At 43.3% G+C, this 22,543-nt stretch overlaps 1 protein-coding gene across 2 annotated transcripts in view; it reads left to right on the plus strand.

The window, feature by feature from the left end:
* Positions 1-2,947: 2,947 nt before the first annotated feature.
* TAOK3 (TAO kinase 3) overlaps positions 2,948-22,543 on the plus strand; it is a 95,423-nt gene continuing 75,827 nt past the window's right edge. For both annotated transcript variants that reach the window (XM_063351511.1, XM_063351513.1), the window contains exon 1: positions 2,948-3,103. The gene's annotated coding sequence lies outside the window, so the exon portion shown is untranslated. The remainder of the gene's footprint in view (positions 3,104-22,543) is intronic.

Genomic DNA, 22,543 nt, shown 5'->3' on the forward strand with positions numbered 1-22,543 from the left:
ATAGGTTTTATCTAAAGGAGGACTGAGCTCAAAAACTTGGCAGCGCTTTTTCAAACTGGCTGAACCAGGCGCTCAGCAGCAGCAAGGAGCAGTGGGTCACACTTTTTGTTCTAAAAAGAATTGTAATAACACAGCACACGCACTTTGCTTCCCCGTAGTTCACCCTGAAGATCTGTTTGCCCTGACTTACAGTTTTTAACTCAGAACACCCACGCAAAGTATGCCCGAGACCTTTTTACATAAGTAAATATTACCTTTTACAGGAGATGAGGCTGAGACAGAGCTACAAGTCAAACACTATCGAGAGCAGCTCCCAGAGCTCAATGTCCCATTTGAGGGCATTTGCCTTGGCACACAGGAGACACAGTGCCAGAACAGCTCTCCACCACCTCTCTGTTGCCAAGTCGTGCCAGGTGCAGGGGGTTATCGGCATTTTGGAACACAATCCTTTTACCTTTCCCCTCACTCGGGGCTGCAGCGGCTGGCAGGGCTGCCCGCGGCCACAGGGCGAGCAGGAAAGGGTGTGGTGAGCTGATGGGTGGGTGCCCACACTGCACCCAGTACTGATGGGTTTGTCTTCTGCCTGCAGACTCGTGCCCGGCTTGAATTGTTCAAATAACTTTCCCAAAGTCATACAGTAGCAGAGTTAAAAATAGAGGTGGGGCTAGCTAAAGCCTTTTCTCAGAACTAACCAGAGCCCCTTAAAGCTTTATAAACACTATTTCCCCCCTTTTCTTCTTCATTTCCTGCCTGTGTCTCTTCCACTTGCCCACATATTTAGTCCATCAGCTCCCCTGCAAGCTTAGCTCCTACCGCTGTGGAGAGCAAACCAGTTAGCAACGTGTCTGAACCATGTCTGCCCTTTTAAGGTTAATTTATCCTGTGTTACACTGCCTCAGCACTTTCTGTTTGTCTGAAGCCAATTTATCCTTCAAGAGCAGCCTGTCTTTCACACATCACACAAAGGGCAGGTGCATTTACTAATATGAGGGCACACAAGAACCCTTTGAACAGAAGGAGTTGCGTGCAGCCAGTAAGTAAGGAACTACACACAGCTGCTGATGCAAAATTTTTTAGCTCAGTCTGTGGTCAAAACTGGAATCTCACTTGGTGCTTGCTCGCTCCGTACTAATTCCTCATGTTTAATATTAGCCTTCTGGAGACACCCTCTACTGTCATCTCTCAGGCATTCAGTGGGAACCCAAGGGAGGAGGTTCAGCTTTAAGGAATGCCATGTTTCCCTTACAAATGCAAAAACTTAACTGTCTACGCCCCAAAGAGATATCAGGGAAAGTTTAAACTTCTCTGCCAAGCTATTGTTCTTGGCTTAAGTTTTCATCAAAGCTGTTTTTCTCATCACAACTCATTTATTGTTTTATATACATTCACTCAGTTTGAAGAAAGATTTCTGCCTCTTGCTTTGTGAGCATCAGCTATTCATGGAGTAGCTGACAGAAGTCACGCTCACTATGTTTTTCTTTCTATTTGTAAGAAATAGAGACAAAAAGGTTATGAAGCTCATCTTATAAACAGAGATCATAGCAACTCATTCACTGTATGAATTAGATGACTGCAATGAGAAAACCTGTAATATAGCACCTTAGCCTTTGAAGAGCAGAATGCATACCAACACCCTGAGCCTAAAACACACGGCTTTCAAGTTTCTGTACCTTTAGTTTCAAAGGGATGTATGATGATGGTCCTAGAAGAAAGCCCAGGAGGGAAACAGTTGTCAGAAACAAGCTAGTAGAATGAGGTTGCATCAGACAAAAGATAAAGCTCTGCTCCTTCAGTTTTGTTTAACAGAAAAGCACTCAAAAACTATCAAAGGATAAGCCGCTGTGGGGCTCTACACCTATATAGCAAGGAGCATTTCTTTTTAGATTCAAAGTGTAGCAAGAACAACATTATATCACCTTACCCTGTCCCTCTGCTCTGAGCTCTTCCTAATCCAGACCTCTTAACCACTGCTAAAGCTACTGCTTCTCCTTTGAGGCCCATCCTTCTTCAAGCACACTACTGTCAGGCACAACCAGACCTTCTCTTTTTTTGGTTACAAGGACTCTCTGCCTGATGGGACCTGCCATAGGACACGCAGCCATTGCTAAAGCTCCCCAAGACTGACAGCAGGTACTTAAAGACTCAGAGCCCTGTGACAGGGCTCCATCACCGCTTCCCCCCCTCCCCCCCCTCCCTCCCCCCTCCCCCCCCCCCCCCCCCCCCCCCCCCCCCCCCCCCCCGCCGCCAACCACACACCTGAGCCTGCTATAGGCCCCGACACCACCCCTCACACACCTGAGCCCGCTATAGGCCCCGACACCACCCCTCACACACCTGAGCCCACTATAGGCCGCGACACCACCCCTCACACACCTGAGCCCGCTATAGGCCACGACACCACCCCTCACACACCTGAGCCCGCTATAGGCCCCGACACCACCCCTCACACACCTGAGCCCGCTATAGGCCGCGACACCACCCCTCACACACCTGAGCCCGCTACAGGCCCCGGCACCACCCCTCACACATCTGAGCCCGCTACAGGCCCCGACACCACCCCTCACACACCTGAGCCCGCTACAGGCCCCGACACCACCCCTCACACACCTGAGCCCGCTATAAGCCCCGACCCAGCTCCTCACACACCTGAGCCCCCTATAGGCCCTGACACCACCCACCCCACCCCAGCCCCTAAGGAGCCCTTGGTGCTGAGGTAACGGCCCTGGCCATTAACGTGGCCGCCGGCCCGGGGCGCCGTGGACCCTCTACTGCCGGTGGGACCCGCGCAGGCGGCTCAATCGAGCACCGATGCATAGGGAGGACATCGATGTAGGCGGCACCGCTCTGCTGCCTGAGCCGCTGGGATGGGTAGCTGAGCGCCGATACATGCTCCCTTCCCTCTCGCCCGCGGCGGGCAGGCTGTGGAGCCGATCGCCGAGCGATTGGCCGCGCCTGGCGGAGGGGGGGGCCGCGCCTCGGGCGGCGGCGGGGCCGTGGCAGGAAGCGACGGGGACGGGGACGGGCCGGCGGACACCCTCCTTCCCTCCTCCCGTCTCCCTCCCGGGCGCCGTGGACGTGGTCTGCTGCCGCCGGCCGGCACCAGGTGAGGGGTGGGAACGGGAGCGGGAGCCGCGGCTGTGGGGCGGCGGCACCGGCTGAGGGGGCGCGCGCGGCGGCGTCGCCTCTGACAGGCGGGTCCCGCCGGGGTCAGTCAGAGGTTTTGGGGATTAAAAAAACCCACTTTCTCGCTGGTTGCTGGGTCGGGGGGTGCTGGGCGTCCCGGGGCCGCCTCATGGCGAAGCTCCCCGGGAGTGCGGTAGTGGCGGAGCCCGGCCGGGCGCTGCCCCGGGGCTGCTCGGGGGCCTCTGGGCTTCGAGCAGGGGGGTCGGGGGGAGTGCCAGCCCTACGGCTGGCTGCGCTCGTCCTGCGGCGGTTCTGGGGCTGGGAGTGCCGGGACGGGGTAGCAGGGGCTGGGTGGGGGACAGGGGCTGAGGGGAGGTAGAGGTTTTGGGGGGCGACAGGGGATGGGGCGTGGAGGGGTGGCAGTTTCCCAGCCTTTAATGCTGGTTTTTGTAGGGCTTCTGACACTTCTGTGCGCTGAGCCGTCCCGAGTTTGCTGGCACAGGAGCTCTCTGGGAAGTTAGAGGTGCAGGGCAGCAGCTCCGGCGAGTGACAGTAACCTGTGCGGGGGGGGGACAGGCGGGACATGTCTCGCTGGAGAGTGGGCGTGAGGAGAGGAGGGAAAGAGCCTGTGTTTCCTTCACCTACAAGCCAGGGGCACTTACAGCTCAGCTAGACGGTGTTTGTCCATAAAGATTGCCCCTCGGATCTATCTGTGAGCAAGTAATTTGAACGGCTTTAATATTGGCCTACTGAAATTCAAGTGAGAAGGGGAGCTTGGTTGCTGTCAGCTTTTTTTTAAACTGAGTTGGAAGTAATTATGTAGGTCTTTGCAGACGTATCTGTTCTCTTAATGATATCAAGAAATGATTTACTATAGGTGCTGAATGTCATCTAGCAGTACTCATATTTGCGTGGGAAGGAGAAAGAAGGAGGACACTAGGCAAGTACTAAGCCTGTAGAATTTTGTTTTTCATATATATATGTCTCTGCCTTTTTGTGTTTTTTTTTTTTTTCTTCCCGGGGACATAAGAGGAATTAATTCCCTAATTCTATAACTATGATACCTCTAAAATTCAGTAGCCCTGGTAGCATCCAGGTTTTCCCTGGTCATTTACTCAGCCTGGGCAGAATTGAGCAGCTCAGTGCCGGATTTGCTGTCCACAACCGGGGTGTTCTCTGGTTTGTGCTCCCGCAGTCAAATGCTGGTCTCATAGGTGTGTGGAGTACTTGGGCTCAGCACAGAGTCTAGTGGCAGCTGCCACGTTTGTTTAAAAACAGCTAAACAGGTGGTGCTGGTGTGGCTTCCCTGTTGTGCAGAAGCCTCCTTGCAGGAGGACCTACCCAGGCTGTGGGAGAGCTGTGCTTGCTCCCACTTTCTGCCCAAGAGGATTTCAAATTGTGTTGCCCACCTTAAGGGATAGTGATCTAAATAAGAGGGTGAAAGCAGTTCAGGGTTATGGATCAATGGGGGATGCGCCTCACCTCTCCTGTGGAAGCTGTTCCGCAGTGCCCAACGCGATTAAAAGTTAACTGGGTAAGAGCACAACAACGCTATGATACCGTTGACCGCAGTTTATGGTGCTTGTGTTTGGGTGAGGATATGTGGGCTCCAATCTGTTCTCCAAGGTCTGCTTACGTATTTTTCAACAAATGTTTAGAATGCTACAATGCTTAGAGCGATGTAGTTTATTTTGCTAGTGGTCATTAGTTTAATGTGTCTTGTGCTAGATTTATTGGAGTACATGTGGTGGTATTTCTACACTGATAATGTATCGTTCGTGGAGAGAAACAATGCACCGTGCTTGTTCCTCTCTTTGTGTCTTTGGAACTGTGTTACTTCTGGTAGCTAGCTAATTCTATATTGTTACATTACTCCCTGAGAACTCAGCGAGTGTTTTAAATGTAAACACCTGTTCACCAACTCTCTTGTAACATTGAAATTCATACAAATATCTGACAACTTGGTTCCTTTATGTGCTTACAGTGAGGCTGCAAACTGTTCCTATCTGCATTAATGTGTATTTTTTTTCAGGTTTTGTCAAATCAAGATTTCTTATTTACCCTGTTACTCATCCTATAACTTCCTCTGGCATCTGATTTGAGGAAAACTTGAGCTAGGTTGTTTCCATCTTCCCCTCCCAATCTACAAGTTTTTAGATTGCAAACTTCTGTATGTGTAGTACTTACAGTGATTTTTATGTACTTCCCTTTTGCTTTGTTACGTTCATCGTTGGTTAAAAAGAATCCTTGCAAGTCATAACTTTTAAAGATGAGATATTTCTACTTACGTGTATTCTAAATATGGATCTGGTATCCAGAGGCTTTTGCTGTTAAATTTATTTTTCATCATGTATTGCAAGATGGGGGTGGTCTCTTAACAGAACTAGGCTCTGTCCTTTTTGACTAATAGCTGACTTCTGACTTGTAGCTGTCGTGCCTGTAAGAGAAACCCCTGTTTGTCTGTAGCTGGCCTGGAGTTTGCAGGGCTGAGATGGGCCGTTCAGGAAGCCCTGTGGCTGGGGAGCAGAGGGGTAGCAGTGTCAGGGAAGTTGCTGCGCAAAGGGTGGGGTTAGACCAGGAACACAGACCAGTTGTTTTCTCTGTTTACAGGTTTTTGTTTCAGGTTGTGCTGCAGCCTTGTCAAATGCTGCAACGTTCAGGTTATGAGAAATGGCAGGGGAGGAGGTCTTCATGAAACACTTTCAATTTTATTTTACTTATTTGCTGGTTTTTCTGGGAAAAAAGTCTTTGTGTCTCAGGTTAATGTTTTAAAGTAGAACAAATCTTTTGTTTTAAGATAGAGTTCAGATTATTTAACAGAACCTCTCTATGGTTCAGTCACAGCATTTACAGCATACTGAGTGTGAATAAAAGCACGGCTTTGGTATCAAAGATATTCAAGAAGTAGATTTTTATAAACTTGTTTTTCAGCAAATGCTCAGCTTTTTTAATAGATGTGCTTTTACTCAACGGGGGGGAAAAAAATCAAAGTAGTAAACCCAAAAGTGTGTTTTATTTCATACTTATTATTTTCAAACTACTTCCTTATTTGAAGGCCATTGATTAAACCAGAAGGATTTGATTGCCTTTGGCTTAGTGCTGTGTAATAAACATTATGCAATTGCATTGCTCCTGCTTGTTCATTAGTTCTTTCAAGGGTAGCTCAGTGAGTTTTTCTGCCACTGTGTTGTTATCGCTCCCTGAAATCACCGTGGTAGGTTTGTTTTAATGTATTGAGTAAAACATATTTTAGAAAGTATTCGTCTGATAAATCTGGGGTTCCTTAGGGTAAAAATATTTTGGGTAAAAAGAAGGAAAACTCTCCTCCTATTTTTACATATATAGCACACGTTCTGACTTTTCATTTTGATCTGCTGGCTGTATTACAGCATGTGAAGCGCGATTGTACAGTGTGCACCACTGAAAATCGTCATTGATACTGCGTGCCAGGAACTGTAATCTATGTGAACCTCAGTTCCTAATTAATGAGGAGGAAAACTGAAATAGAAATTAAGTAAATTAATTGGGTGTGGTCATCCATCTGCTGAGCTACTGAAGGATGTTGGAAATCCGAGTGTCCTCTGAGTTATTTATGATACTTTAGCAGCTTCTGTTCAATCTTTATAGAGTCCCACTTCACCGCATTAAAGAGCAATGCTGGTAATGTGATGTGTTCCCTTTATTCTGTTGAACCATATCACGAGTATTTAATTTCTACTTCCCATTGAACATATGAAAAGGTAGATTTGTGAAGATCAGTAGGTTTTGCTCTCAGATTGAAGAAACCTGCAATACTGCTAGTATTTTATTTTTCAAAATACATTGTTTAACTGAAATCAAAGAAATTTTTGAAATTAGGTGGTCTAGGTGGTTTGGGGAAGATTGTTCTTATTGAGGATGGCAAAGAACGCATTTGGTTTGAGTGGTTTGGAAGTTTTCTTGTTTATATAGTCATCCTTGTGTTTGTGTTGTCTTACTGGACTTTCCCTTTGTGTAAGAAATTGTTAGTTTAATTTGTAGGGGCAGGGAAATTTCAAATTTAATATAGGGAGCTTACAAAACAAGTTTGTCTGAGTTGTTAATGAAGTAAGCACTTATGCCCTTGAACAGGTAATAGCTTGATGTTGATGTAATTACTATTTTTTCCCCACCCTGAATATTAGGTCAAAATGGACTCTGGTTTATTTCGAATTTAATGAAACCAATAGTTATGTGGGAACGCGCAGTTGCATGCCTTCCTTCTTAGCTACAAAAGACTTTCAAATAAGGACATTCTCACAGTTTGTTTGGCGAATTAATTTCAGTCTGTCTATCTGAATATTGGTATAATTAGGCAGGGTTGGATCGTGGGGTTAACTGGGCAAAGCTGGAGAACATAGCTCATTGGGGTGAACTAACCTTCATCAGGTTGCCTTTAGAGTTTTGGACTAGTGAATTCCCCGGCGTTTACACCCCTTTCTGCTGGCGCTCTATTAAATATTGGGATACCTGAGAGACCAAGTAATTCCTCAAAAGAAGGGCAGATGCTGACCTTGGTGTGCTGTGTGTTCAACCGTCATGACTTTGCTTTGGTACAAGCAGCTTTTATGCTGCGGGCTGCACTGTCTTTCAGAAGAGAGGGAAGGCTCTTCGTACTTAAATCCAAGAAAATGGGGTTAATGTAAATAAAGTGACAAAGTCCTGGATAAGCTCCTGTGTAGGAAACTGTACGCTGCCTGCTGAATTTCCCTGTAGCCTAAAATGCATACATGGGTTTGTTTTTATTTTTGTTTTGGTTTTTTACTCTCCAGAATTACTGTGATGCGGAACGTGGCAGATGCCATATTCCAAAGTAACTGCTTTTCAGCACTGAGAGGAATGAATCGTGTATGTAGTATACATATTTTCACATACATCAAGCAGTTTAGGATGAAAGGTGTTATGACTACCAGATACTATCATCATTTCGTGAGCAGGATGTCTTTATTAGATTGGAATTGATGGACATATGCCAAATCTTGTGCATAGTGAGTCTGCTTCTGGAGACACGCAAATCGTGTGCTCACTTCCTACATTAAAACACTTTCTTTATTTTAAATAAGTGATCTGTGATTCTGTTGCACAGAATCTGGCATAAAGCTGAGCAGATTTATTTAGGATTGCCCTTGAACGTTGTGAGTGTTTAAGCCAGATTTACCAGAATATAGTCACTGATGATTCATGTTGAGATGATGTTTTTCTTCCTTGTAATGGAACATATGGGAGTACGTAGCATATGGTACTGCTGAAAATCGTTAAACGCAGAGCACTGATTTATTACACAGCAAAAAGAGTTTGGATTTTTAGTCTAACGCTAAGCAGAAAGCTTTGTAAACAGCTCTGGCTGCTGGTTTGCATTGGATGCACTACTGTGGCGTAGTGGTAAATTTTCAAAGAATTCCTTTAAATTCTCCAGCATTCTTCCAAAAGTTGTGTCCGTTGCACTGGAATGAAAGTATGAACTCACGGGATGTTTCACTAAAGGAGATAGGGTTGTTTTTTGTTTTGGTTTTTTTTTTTTTAAAAAGACTGTCTGAAACAGCTTTGAAGGTGTTGCCTCAGCAACTCTGCCTTGACAGTTCACTCAGCCTTTTAGCCATCCAGAGGGATGTTTATTTTCTTAGGGCTCAGTCTTGCTGAATGGGATGACAGTTTAAAAACTGAAATCCTTTCTGTCTTTATATGGGAAGTAGAGATATTAAGAATGTGTAACTATATGGTTTTCTTCCAGTCTTTGTAGCCAAAACCTCTTCCTTCTATTTTGTTTTTGTTGTTTTGGGATTTTTTTTTTGTCTCTACGTGACTTTTGGAGGGGGTTTTTCTGGTGTGATGTGTGGAGGGCTAAAACGTACACCTTGATCCTTCCAATGCACAAGGGAAAGTGTACTAAAGTGCAGAGCACATGAATTCCACTTGCCTGTTTCCTTGTGCTTTCCTGTGTTTCTTAACTATTCATCTTTTAGATGATTATAATCTCTTCAGAGCAGGCATCCCTTCTGCTGTGGCTTTGGAGGTCTTACTGCAGTGCCACGAAGCTCACAGCTGCTGTAGTAATATAGATAATAAATAGTTGGTCATAAGAGTGGATTGATTAAGCTTTTTCAAAAACGATTTAAGCAATAAGCAGGAACCTTCATTTCAAACTTAGAAGGGTGTTTGTGTTTGTCTTTTTTTCTAATGAAAAACTGGACTGTAATTTATTTGTAAACATTAAAGCAGTGGTTAAAACAGACTTTATGCCAAATTTGCTACTGCATTTGTTAGGCCAAAGATACATAATATCTTTAAGAAAGAATATATATGCTCTCCCAAATCTGTAAAATTTGTGCATAAAAATCAGATGAATCTTACTACTTACGTGGTTTATGACAATCTGCCTTTCAGGTTAGGGTTTCTTGGGCGTTTATTTCTGCTTATTTTCAGATAAAGTTCAGGTAAAGTTTAAGTGTGCTGTATCCTTAACAAGAAAAAAAAAAGATTGGACATCACTAGAAACTGATGTTATTTAATAAAAGGAAGTAGAATCTGTCGTTGAGGGAATTAACTAATGACCTCTTGTTACCAACATCGCCTTCAGGATCTTAGATCCTCCCTTTGCTTGCCTCATTCTTAGTCATAGATTGGAAAAGGAAAACAGGCTTTTTTGCCCCCCTCCCAACTCTTAAGCGGTTTCTCAACTTCAGATGAACTGATCACTGACCCAAACCATGTGAATAAACTGGTCAAGAAAATACTCCCTTTCCACTTGCAGAATGTACTTAAATGTCAATTAACTCTAGTTCCCAGTTTTAACCTGTATACAGAATATTTTTTAAAAATTATTGCTCTCAAACGAATTTTAATTTATAATATTTTTAATCTTAACACTGGTTGTGGTTTCAGTTTTAACTCTAAGCTTCTTTCAAAAGAGGAGGGGGGGAAAAACATTTCTTATCTGGAAAGTATGCGAGTGGCAAAGCAGATAAGATAATTGAGACCTAAATGTGAGCTGGGATGGAAACAGTCTCTGTTAAGAGTCAGGTCTCATCCGCTCTGCCACAGTCGGGCGGTGCTTTAATGCATACTAATGCGATGAGTTTTGTCATCCTGGGGAGAACGCAGTGGATTTTGACTCTCTTGCTGCTTTTGCGTTGAGACATGAACCTTTAGCTGAAGTTACAGGCTTATGTTTTCATAGTCAGGAGTCTTACGTTCATTTGGGAAGCAGACAGCCAAAAATAGGAGGATTTTATGGCTCTCCTGCCTGTAACCACATTTTGTTCCTAAAGTGAGGAATAGAAATAATAAAAAAAAAACCTCTCCAACTTGTTCAACTTGGGCAGTTGTTTCTCAAAATTGCTTGTGTACGTTTCTGCATGGTGTCTTTTCTCTGTGGAGGATCCCCATGGAAGATAACAAGCTTTCCATTTTCAGCTCTTCCCGTGAAGGAGAAGCTCCTGTTATGGCTGTAAAGGTTGTGTTCAACGCTTAGTGGCCCAGGTGGGCAGGAGGTAGTAATGAAGATATCTAAAACTAGAATCAATGAGTAACTACTGGAAAGACTTTTTTTACTACATAAAGTGTTGTTTTTACTTTGTTTACTTTAACTCTGCTTTTGCAATTTTCAACTTTGTATTTTAGGGTTGCTCTACCAGAAAGTACATAACTTCAAAGGAAGTTACACTCTTGCAGAAGCAAACATTAGAGGATTTTTGGTACAAAATCAATATTGGGCTTAGTATTTTGCTGCAGGAAATGTAGTCTAGGAATTAGACCTGCTGCAGGTGTTGGAAGCTGTAATACACAAAATGACCTTGTTCTTTGTAGCACCATAAATCAAAATGTACTTAACTTATGCATTTGGGAGCTGCAGAAATTGCAAGTATATGTGTGATATACAATAGGAGCCGTTCAAATCCTGAAGGCTGATTGAATATGAACTTGTCCAAGTGCTCCAAATTCCAGGTGTGTTGGGCACCTTTTCTACATTTCAGGATTTCAGATGTATGTCCTAGTGAGATTTCGGCCAGTCTGATGGTGATAATTTAGTGCTTTGGAATAAAGTAGCAGAAAGTTGCTGACGAAGGCTTGTTGTTTAATTTCTTTTTCCTGGTTACCTGGGTATTTTAGAACAACAAGTTTTTGAGCAGTCTTGCTGTTTCTTGATATGCTGAGCCCAAACCAGCCAGAGGTGGTCAAACAAGACTGGGGTCTGATCTGTTACAGAGTTTGTGTTGGATCCAGGCTCTGGGGACATCCCGAGAGGCAGAGGGACAAGAGCCCCGCTCTGCTGAAATACAGGCTGGTGGCTGGAGCTCCAGGCTACCCGTGCAGCTCTGCTGGTGTTTAAGGTCAACTCCTTGCAAATATTTTAGGAAGGCTTGTATTCAAATGCTATTTATAAGACCAGACTAATTTCTTTCTTCATAATGATGGCCTTTTGGCTGATGACAGGGCTGGAATCTGGAAGATCTGGATTCTGTATGCCACTAGTCAGCTGCGTATCCACAGGGAAGTCGTTTGCTAGCTTTCTGCCTCAGTTTTTTTTTATCTGTATTTAAATGGGGGGGGGGGGGAAGGTTGACTAATACCAGCCTCACAAGGCTGTGAGAGCACAGTTAGTAGCCTCGTGCTGTGAGATCTTTGGAAAACACTATAGGAATGTTCAAGGGGTTTATTATGGGGAAGGCCCTCGCAATGAGAGAACTGGTTAAGCCTGGGTTATTGTTAGCCCATTCATTAGGGAGTCTTAATAGCTGAAGCTATGATAGTAGCTGTGCCTGGCTTCACCTTCAATTACGCTGGGTAGATACAGACTGCTGCAGTACTGGAGCACTGCACTGGTCTGGAGAAGAATTAAAGCATATGCATTAATGTTTGAGTCCGCCTTGAGCGCTTCAGTTCTATTTCACGGCTGGTTTTGTATGCAGGTCATGCCGTAGCCTAAGTGAATTTTGGCAGTTTAACGTCACGATGATTACTTATTCTGCCACTAAGGAGCCCTTAGCACCTTCTTGCCAAAAGAAATTCTATATATTCAGCTGAATTTTTCCTCTGTATCTGCCTAACTTTTAATCTGCCATGTTTTCACTTCGTAAATTGAACAAAACATTAAAAAAAATATTAGGCCACAGAAATTGTAGCACTTAGTATTAAAAATGTGTAAACCAGATATTAAAAACCTCTTAAGATTTGGCGATTTTTCAAGCACAGGTTGCCTTTTGACAACTTGTGGAACTTTTGCGTGAATGCTCATATGTTGTAGTTTTTAAAAATTCATTTGATAGCATGTTTATAAAATAGCTGTCAGAATTTTATCCTTTCTGGACAGTGTTACAATAAGCAACTATACAAGAAAAGGAGAAAACCCATTTTAGGAAAGACTCAATATCAGGGGTTTTTCCAATACCAAGTAGTCTCGTTCAGCCATTAGCAATGGTATCTTATTAAATTTTAATAACTGTCTTAATATTCAGCAGTGTCACACTTATGTACTTGAAGATACAGCCTTGACAGCTGAGGTCTAAATCAAGACGTTTTTATTTGTCTTTGGAGTTTCATCTCTTCATAATTATATATGTAAGATGTTTTCTGTGCCTTGACAGACTTGAAATGTATTGACTGTAAGAAAAATACAAACTCGGATTCCTATTGAAACACAGGGCTTGAGGAGGTAGGGACCAGGGGGCTGGGAGATAGAATTGTGAATTTTAAGTCATGAGTCTGTAAATGAACATGAATTTTAAGCTGATGTTACTGTTGAATTAAAACCAGCTCTTACTCTAGCCTCTCCTTTCCCCCACTGAGTTGTGTTGGCACAAACCTCTGTGCTACCAGAGTGTGATACAGATGAGGAAACCAATCCAACTGCAAAATAACCATGTGTGGCAAAGCCGGTGGTCCGGGGGTAGGAGCAGACAGATGGGGCTTGAGCATGGGGCTGGAAGTTACAAACCTCCCCCTAGGGAAGTAGGGGCTGTACTGCTAAACTATATTGTGAGTTATCTTTCCAAAAAAAAAAAAAATAAAAAAATACACCAAACAAAAAAAAGGCACCATACCACTGTTGAGTTTAAGTCAATGAGTAAATTAGCGAGTTTCGCTTTCTCTTTCTTGTACAAACTGCAGGGGAAGACTTGAATCGGAATTAACACGCCCTCCTTTCACTGTACTTTACCTTGTTTTCTGAAGTACATCTTTAGGAAACCCATATTTGGGGATTTATATTACTTGTACCTGCCTTTTTTTTAAAAAAAAAGGGGGTTGTGTTGAGATATGTAATATAAACAAGGAAAGGCTTTTTTGAAAGGCTAACATATTTTGCTGCGTGTTAGTTGTTCAGTGTTTTATAGCCTACATAGAAAAATATCCCTGCCTTAAGAAGGGGGAGAAAACCCCAAGCAGAATATTTGTCTCATAGGCACCGAGAACATTGTCTATAAGATGATGACATGTAAGCAAACAGGTATTGCCAAACACAGTTTTATTTTATACTTCAGGTACACAGTGGCTTTTTACAATGTCAGGTCATGGCACCATATGGTGGGAATCATGTGAAGGTGAAAAGTTATTTCTTAAATATTAAGTCCTCTTTGTTCTTGAAGTGTGAGAATTGCTTGCAGTATATAACCAAGAACCTGAAATTAGAAAAGAAAGCACTAATGCATATTAATTTCTTTCAAGTAGACTGTTTCATTAATACAAACAAGGAAAGTTTCTGTTTGTTTGCTTTTTTTCTTTAGGAAGATCTTTAGTTTAGGCAAGCAGTCCATCACAGCAGAAATCTGAGTGCTGTGAAGCCCACCTGGCTCCCAAAGCCATCCAGGGAATTTGTGGTGAATGTCTAAAGAATAAAACATCTCGGTTAAAGAACGTTTGTCTCTGGTGGCAGGGCCTCCCCATCCAAAGAGCATGTGCAGCTGCTGCCAGCGAGGTTGTGGGTAAGAGTCTCAAGGGTGTATAGAGAGGAAGTCAAAGAACTTTCGTATTTATGATCTCTGTCTTCCCAGTTGCCTTAAACAAAAAGGACGGCTTAATTTGTGTCATCATTCATAAATTAAGAACTCTCACAAAGTGCCTGGATGAAGCTCCCTCTGTATCCTGTGCTATTGTGTTCCTGCGGCTCAAAAGCTGTGTAGGAGATGGTAAGATTGTGGACGTGAAGAGTTACCGCTCTCATCTTGGGTGCCTTGTAGAAGGAACTTCCTAGTGCTGACTGCTAATGTGGCAGAACCGCAAGTGTTTGCTACTACTATTAGTAGAAGGGGGGTGTGGGGTGGAATCTGCCTCCCCCAACTGGGGATTGACTTAAGAAAACGGTTGCAAAGCTCAGACTGCCTTAATGAAACGCGTGGCCGTCCTTCCTGTCACCAGGGGTCTGTCCCGTGTGGGGCAAGCAACTAGGAGGAGTTGGGGTGGTTGGTTTGTTTTGGTTTTTAAAAAACAAGAGTATTTAAAAAAGGGCTTTTGCTATTTGGTGACTGACTGGTGGCCAGGGAGCTGCGTTTATACGCACTAGGGAAGATTTTGATGACTGCTTGGGTATGTGGCATACCCTGCCTGGGCTGTGCCCACCAGGTAGGGTTCCCTCTGGAGGTGGGGTAATATGAGCCTGGAGCCATCTCCTGGGCTAAGTGGGTTTTTAATTGGTCTTTTTAATGTCAGGGTGCCACTAGAGCACAAAATTTTGTTAATAACTGTCATGTGATTTATTCTGCCTTCTCAGGGGAAAAACTGTATGCATTGTAGAGGGGATTTTCTGTTCATGAATTTGTGCGTGCTGCCTCTTTGTGAGAGGGCTGGTCAGAGAAGAACACGTTCCCTTTTTACTGGAAGCTTGCAAAGATTTTGGAGGGTCTCTGCTGCTTTTGTATATTACTCTGATGTCTAGGACCACCTTTTGAGAGGGACATCTGCGCAGTTGAGTTTTACGTTATCCTAGGTTTCCTTTGGTTTTTTCCCCTCGCCCCCTATTGCTATCCTCCCTTCTTATGTTTTATGTGAAAAAAAAAAAATCAAATAAACTTAAAAAGGTTGCATGTTTGGGGGGGTTGATTCCTGTATGGACGTAGCAGCAAGATAAATGAACATGCTGATGTTCTACAGTGAGACTTAAAAAAAAAAATCGAGACATCTGGGTGGAGGGAGCAAACCTCAGAAATGAAAGTTGCTTTTCTATTTTACGACCAGTCAAAATGTTTTGGAATTAAAAGCAAAATTGAAGTTGAGTAAATTGATTTTTATTTTTTTTTTTGAACCACATGTACCAAGAGCTTATTTTATGTAATTACTGGGGCGTGACTTTAAATTCTGGGCAGGACTTTGTGGCTTGCGAGCATCAAGTTCAGCTTCTGATGTTGCAATGAAGAAGGAAGTGAGCGTGCGTGTGCTTGGGGAGGGGGAGAAGAAAGCACTTCTGCCTACCCGCATAAGGTGGGAATTGCAGCTGGCCGGTTATTTTTAGCTTCTGACTATCTCATTGTGAATGTGAAGGTTTTTCTCCTTTTTTTTTTTTTCTTTTTATCAGAATGTTTGGTAAATGAAGCTGTCAATTATAATTTTGAAGATTTTCTTTTTTTCATAGCTGGCTTCTTCACCCTAATTTTATTCATTAAACCTTTAAGTCGTTTTAAACCTCCAAAGCTGCAGGACTGAGTGTGATGCATTTCACGAGTATCTCTATCTGCTGTTGATTTTTGGAATTGTGCATCCATAGCAAAGAACATTAGTAGGGATTACAAGGAAAGGTGAGACCTGATAGATCAGCCTCTGTAGGTGGAGAAACACAAAAGGTCAATTAAAGGAAAAAAAGTAAAAATAGTGGATCTGATTTTGCTCCTTCCTTGCAAAAACACGCAACAATGTGGTCATAAGGACTTTTTCATGGGTAGGAGGGAGAGGCGAAAGATACCATCAGTTTCCAGCAGTGTGTTTTCCAGTCACTTCTTGTAGTAGTGATTCACTTCTTTTTTTCCAGTTGTTCATCCTGGCCCAGAGAGAGATGTATAGAATGTTCCCATTTTAAGCTTTTCAGCATAACGGATGAATAAATTTACCTTTCCCGTGTTCATTTTTGCCACAGTGGGTGAGCTTTCCTTCCTGGGATCAGCCTTGTTTGCTGCATTGGCCTAAAATTCGTCCTCTGTGAACGCTCTTGGTGTGCTATCAGAACACCAATGGAAGAAAATGTTCTAACCATTTTGCTTCAGGGTTGCTGATCTTAAAGTGCATTGTTAAAAATAACAAGTTTTCTAAACGCACATAGCAGTGTTTCCCTGGCTCCCTGCCTCTTCTCTGCATATGAGATGCCATTACAGCCTACCAAAACCCAGCGACGCCCAAGTCAAGTGCATAGCCGTGTGCATTTGATGCAGCATTAATAGTGTTTATCCCGGGCTTTCTTAAAGAAAACTAAGGAAGTTTTTCATGGATGGAAGTCCTCAGCCTGCCATGGTAAGGAAAACACAAGCAGCAGTAGTGCACGGGTTCTTTTTCTGCACCAGGGAGTATCCTTCAGCCTCTGGCGACAAGAGAGCCTGGAGATCCTGAGTCGTCTCCTGGTCTTTGGCTAGACTGTCGGCTGCCCCTTGTGAGCAATAGCTGTGGAACCATCAGCTCATTTCAGAAAAGCTAATAAACAGCATTGGGAGCTTAAGTACTGTCCGTATCTGCTGACCTGTCACAACAGCTCTTAAAACCGGCCATGATCAGAGGAGATGAAAAGCTTTCTGTGCGCAGGGAAAAGGTACCCTGCCATGATTTTGGGAGTGAAAGAGCAGAGATAGATATGGCTCATGGTAACCTTTAATAAACAGTGTGGTGCTGACATGACAGTGAAATGCTGTCATATTGGGATACCAGTGCATATAGTTTCTGTCCTCATTTATTCTCAAACAATGTGTTCTGAAATGATTTTTATGCAGCTTTAAACTCTCTCATGCTGCCTCAGTTGGGCTGTGAAAGTCTGAAGACTTCTAATCTAGAGCAAGGTTTCCTCTGTCAGCAGAGCAGGTATATCCTAGGTATTGTTTTGTTTTGTTTTTTTTACCCTCTGTTACTGAAACATCTCTTTTCATCTTGAAGGATCTGCTGCTCTTGCTGTCTCTTTCTTTCCTCAAAGACCAGTTTATTCACCAATGTTAGGCTCTGCCTACCTTTGCAAATATCTTTGTGGTGGCTCTTTAACATTTTCTGCTTAAGAAGCTGTATTGAAATCTACAGTGTCTGATATTAAATAAGAAAGACGTGGTGGTGAATGCTTTCAATTACTGATTGCATAAACCAACTCTGGAAGGAAGCGCAGGGCTAAGAGGCATTTCCAGGCCAATAGAGGCAGAAGTATATGTAACAGTAGCTAAATTCCTTGTAGCTTTTCCAGAATCTTTTTATAGTAATCTGGGCATATTCCACTGTTTTCAGAAGCAGCTTTAAAATTTTATTCTCCCTCCTAAATTACATGCCAAACGATGCATTTACCGAATTGAATCAATAAAATTCTGGTGGTTCAAATGGAAAACTTGAACCTGTATGGAAGGCTGCCAAATTTATCTGCTGAAGTGTGTAACTTGCAGCAGGTAGTCAAAAAGCTCTGCTGCCTGTGTTGGGACTGACTTAAACCCAGATCCCAAACCCCCAAAACTTCCAAGGACAAATGCACACCAGAAAACAATGAAATTTTGCTGTGGAATATGTTTGAATAGCTTCTAAGCACTAGAACATTTGCTGGCCTGTAATTAATTTTAATTATGATGTATTTTGATTGGCTGTCAAAAATGTTCTTCAGATAAATTTGACGCACTTCTCTTGTTGTGCTGGTCATCTTGTTCCTTGTCCTTAAGGTGCTTGTGCTCTGTTTGTCCTGGGTTTGGAAGATAGTACAGCCTTTTGAAGGACACTGGCTTCTGTGTAGCCTTTAAAATCTACCAGGTTTGTTTAGCGTTTGTCTTGGGTTACCCTTTGAGATTTACAGGGCATTTTGTTTGTTTTGACTGTTATTTTATCTCACTTTCTCAGTAAGTCCAGTCTCTTCTGGCGGTGGGTGATAGGATGGGAGGACCGGGATGCTCTCAGAGCTCGTATTCTTTAGGGTGCACACTTGGATTCTTTTTCCTTTAGTTTTTGTGTTGAATGTATGATTGCAAGGGCTGTAAAATTAATGTGATGATAGAAATGAAATAAGTGGTTAAATGTCTTAATCATTTAGATGTGAAATGGCCTTGCTGCTTGTACTTCCCTTAGTGCTTCTGGGGTATTGGCCCATCTTTGGTGACAAAATACTCTAGTGGTTCTGCTCTTGCGTAGTGGTGGGGCTTTCTCTGCTCAGCTCGTGTATTAATTTTTCATCTTGATACTGACACTTCAGTTATGGGTTTGGAATCTATTTTACATTCTGCAGACGTAAAAAGGTCACTGGTCATATTTACAGTATAGTGGTTGGTTAATAAATAGACACATGACAAGCTGTGGGAGGATTGTCTGCTGTGTTATTCTTTATGTGCCATGGAAATGGTTCTGTCTTCCCGGGTAACACTCATAGAGCAATAATGTACATGAAGTATTTTTTAAAACACTGTTTTAAAATGCCAGTGTTCATATTCAGCTATTGACCAGAGATATGAATGATGCAATGCTGAGAGTTGGTGGTCTTTAAATTGAAGAATTTATGCAGAGGTACTTCAGGGGTTTTTCTAAGAGTGTTTCGAAGCTGTACATGTTCTGCGTGTGTATTGTAGGGAAGCTGAATCATACTTTGTGGAAAAGGCCAGTTTAAATCTACTTATTGATCCAATACCTGCACAGGTGAAATCTTTGGATCTTCCCTTCATCCAGACGAGGTGAATGTGGAGCTGCAATATAAGGTTCCTAATCCCTGTTTGTGTAATTTAGCCTAGAGTTATGAGTGCGCAATGCCATATTGGAAACAGTGTAATGCTGAGCTCTTTCTGCGTTCGCTATGGGCACCTTGGGGATGCTGTGCTTCGTGAGCACTGTCAGCTGAAAATTAAACTGGGGCAACCAGGTCACTGCACGAATCCTGCAGATGTTCTCCAGGTGGAACTTCTGTTGATGACTGACATGGCATGCCCAGCAGTCCCTTACTGCCAAACCTGAAACCTTCTTGGTTCTGGAAAATCAGCTCATGTTGTTCTTGTAAGTGAGGGGAGCTGCAGGGGTGGACTTCTCTCTATCAAACAATCAAGCTACTTAGCAGCCACACTTTTATTCTTTGTAGAGAGGGAAATAAGGCAGAGTGTTACAAGCACACTTTATATAACGTGCATAATTGTGCTTACCTTATAGACACTTCTTGGACTAATACAAACTCTTATCATACAGGTGACGCTTTACAAGTGAAGCATAACAAGTGCGTGATGGCCATTTTGCTGAGCATGTTTCCTGGAACAGCTACCTTTGAGCTTTTCTTCAGAATCCCAGAGATCTAGTTGACAAATTGTGTGTGTGGTGGTGGTGGTGTTCTTTGTACAAAAAACAATTTGCTATCCCAATAACAGTCCATAAAGGGGAGTTTGGTCTTACTGAGAATTACTTCCCAGACTCGTACAACTATGGGCAAGTCATTAGCTCCCTTTTAAGATAGGACACTTTCTGTAAAATGTGTTCTTGTACTCAAATGCTAGGGCTTGTAACTCTTTGTGGTCACTTTCAAGGTGAAAAATAGTGAATTTTATTCTGTGTCAGTGGTCTTGTGTCCTTCCGAGTAGTTCAACCTGATGGGACAGAGTGTTGCTGGTTTGCAGCGGATTTGTTCTAAGTTCACTCCATTGATAGATGAGGATGTAACTTTCAGGTATTCAAAAGTGAGGTGGAATTTCTCTTTTGTCCTACTGGATTTTTATCAAGAGTCCCAGTAATTCAAGAAGGCCATCTTGTCCTCTCTGAAGGTGAGACTACTACTATTCAGTAATTCTAGGAGCCTGAGGGCTTATCTGGAAGTGTTATTAGTTTGCTACTTGCACACAAATGTTTGAGCTCCTGTTATCAGGTTAGAAGTCAAAACCAAAAATGTATCATAGCTTGAAGTACACCGCCAATGCTCCAAGACTGTATGAATCCTTGTAGAAATCCTGTATCCTTGCAGCTGTGTTGATCATGGAATAAAAATGTTAAAATTAGTTAAAACCATATAAAATAACTTCATTAAAGTTTGGCTTGGATCTTGAATTTATGCCCAGCAATAGATTTGTCTCCTCAGTACCTACTAAAGTAAAAATTAATTCTACCTTGTTGGTGAAGCTGCATTCCCTCATTAGAAGGTCATCTAGTAATTTGACCTGATTTTTAAAATCCGTATTTTGCTGACTGACCGACCTCAAACCTGGAACCCAGGTGCATTTAGATTTTGCACATTGCAATCCCCCTCTTAGAGAAGGTAGTGACAGAGCGTTCGGGAAGTAAGAGTTCAGGACAGATCAGGGTTTACTCCTGAGGCCAATCTGGAGGCGGCTGCTGCTGTAGAAATATCCTCGGAGAGGTGTTTGTGGGGTGTCTGAGAGGAGGAACAGAGTGAGCCGGCTCTGCAGCGTGAGGGGTCTCGCTGTCAGCAGAGTAAATGCCAAGCATCTCTGTGACAGGGGACAGCTGAGGACGGGGGGAAGGAGTTACGGGGATTCCTGTTGAAAAGGGGGCATTTCTGGTGTAGCGTTTTGGAGTGGAGAGAAATCAGAAGGTGAGAGGGAGCTTGATCCTTCATAGTTTTAGATAAGACAGGAGCTGGGGGCAGGGAGCTGAGATTATTTAAAGTTTGGGAAGGGACATATGTGATAAGAGAGTATACAATTGGTGATGTAGCACTTGAAAATGCAGGCAAGTGCTATGGGGTGTTGAAGTTCTGTTGTGTGTTTATTTTTCTCCTTCAAAATGTTCTCAAATTCATTCAGTTTATTTAAATTAGTTTCTCCCAGTCTCTTCTGCCCTTACTGTATCTTGACAAAATTTATGTCGCATTCAAATTAAACTGGGGAATGTTTTCCCAAAATAATTTTTCGAATTGTAATCTCTTATTTGAAATCTGCAGTCAGTATGTCAAATATAACGTGGATTTATTGGTAGCAGTTATTTCTTCTCATTTGTGTGGGTGCGTACACAGATCACTGCTTCAACCATTGGCTGCCCAACTGGTTCCTAGAAAATATAGGGGAATTTCCTACCGTGACTCATCTTAGAAGTAGCAGATGCTACATGCTCTCAAACTGTTTATGGTAGTTTCTGGAGTCTCAATAAATATAATTGAGTGTTGGGGACTCAAAAATATATTGGGTGGCCTTAATGATTACACACTGCTACTGTTTCTCCCTTTTTAATGAGGACGCTTAAGTGAAATCTTTGTAAAGGGTGCTTTAGCGCTACTGTGAAAAATGTTTCCACTTTGAAATTTCATTTTCACCCTGCTGTCACCAGGGAATGGCTCTAGTTTTAGTACTTAATAGACCTTCCACTTATTTTTTTTTTTTAAAAAAAGTCTTTAACCCTGGGGCTTAAAGTGACTCTTGAGCCATATGCCACTCAAGCAATTCAAACACAAGTCCCTTGTCAGCTGTAGATCCCGTCACTGGCAATGGGGCTGTGCTGCCGGGGGGGTTTCTGGGTAGCTGCAAATCTGAGGTACAGGAGAAGTGAGTCTGCAGTTGCCAGCAGGCTCACAGCTGAAGGGCTGAAGAACAGGTTATGGTGTAGTTTCACATTCAGCGTGGTCATGTTAGGGTGTACAATGACAGAAGGACGATGGGGTTAAGGATGTTGTGGAACTGTGCCCGGCTCTGCCCACCTGTAATTGTAATTTCTCTGCAAACTGGGAATCAAAGAGACAAGGAGCTGCTTGGGCTGGAGATGATGGGGATGCCTGCCCTGGGACACCATCTGAAGAGGCAGAGAGAGACGTGAGGGTGGAGGAGGAGAGGATGGGGACGGTTTGAAAGGATATCTAAGGGAGGGGCTCTCCTGCAAGCTGAATGTGCAAGATACAGAGCTCTGGCTTGCAGAATCTAAGAATCAGTTCTTGTTCCGGCATTGCCCAAAGAAAACCAGCCTCCTGCTTCAGCAGCTGATGTGCCTGTTCCTTCCAGTGTGGAGGTCTGGATTCCCATGCCGGCAGGGGGGGTCTTGCCTGGAGGCACACAAGGAGCTCCAGGGGAGCCCCAGGGTGCCACTGGAGTGCTGTCACATCCAGACACGCTTTCAAATCCAAGAGAGCTATATGGCTTGCCCTGTTCCTTGGTTAACTGAGGGTTGTTGAGGGTAAAATGTAAAGGTTTGGGAAGCAGTCAGCTGGGCTGTTTGGGTGCAGGGTTCTGTGGTGGGCTATCACCCAGTTCCTTTGTGTAGTAGGGGCTGTAAGACCTGGAAACACATGGCCATCTCATGCTTGGGGAATATTCCTTGAATTTGCTTCCTTCGTTGTCCAGGA

Source organism: Chroicocephalus ridibundus, chromosome 13 (assembly GCF_963924245.1).
Source record: "Chroicocephalus ridibundus chromosome 13, bChrRid1.1, whole genome shotgun sequence".
Lineage (NCBI taxonomy): Eukaryota > Metazoa > Chordata > Aves > Charadriiformes > Laridae > Chroicocephalus > Chroicocephalus ridibundus.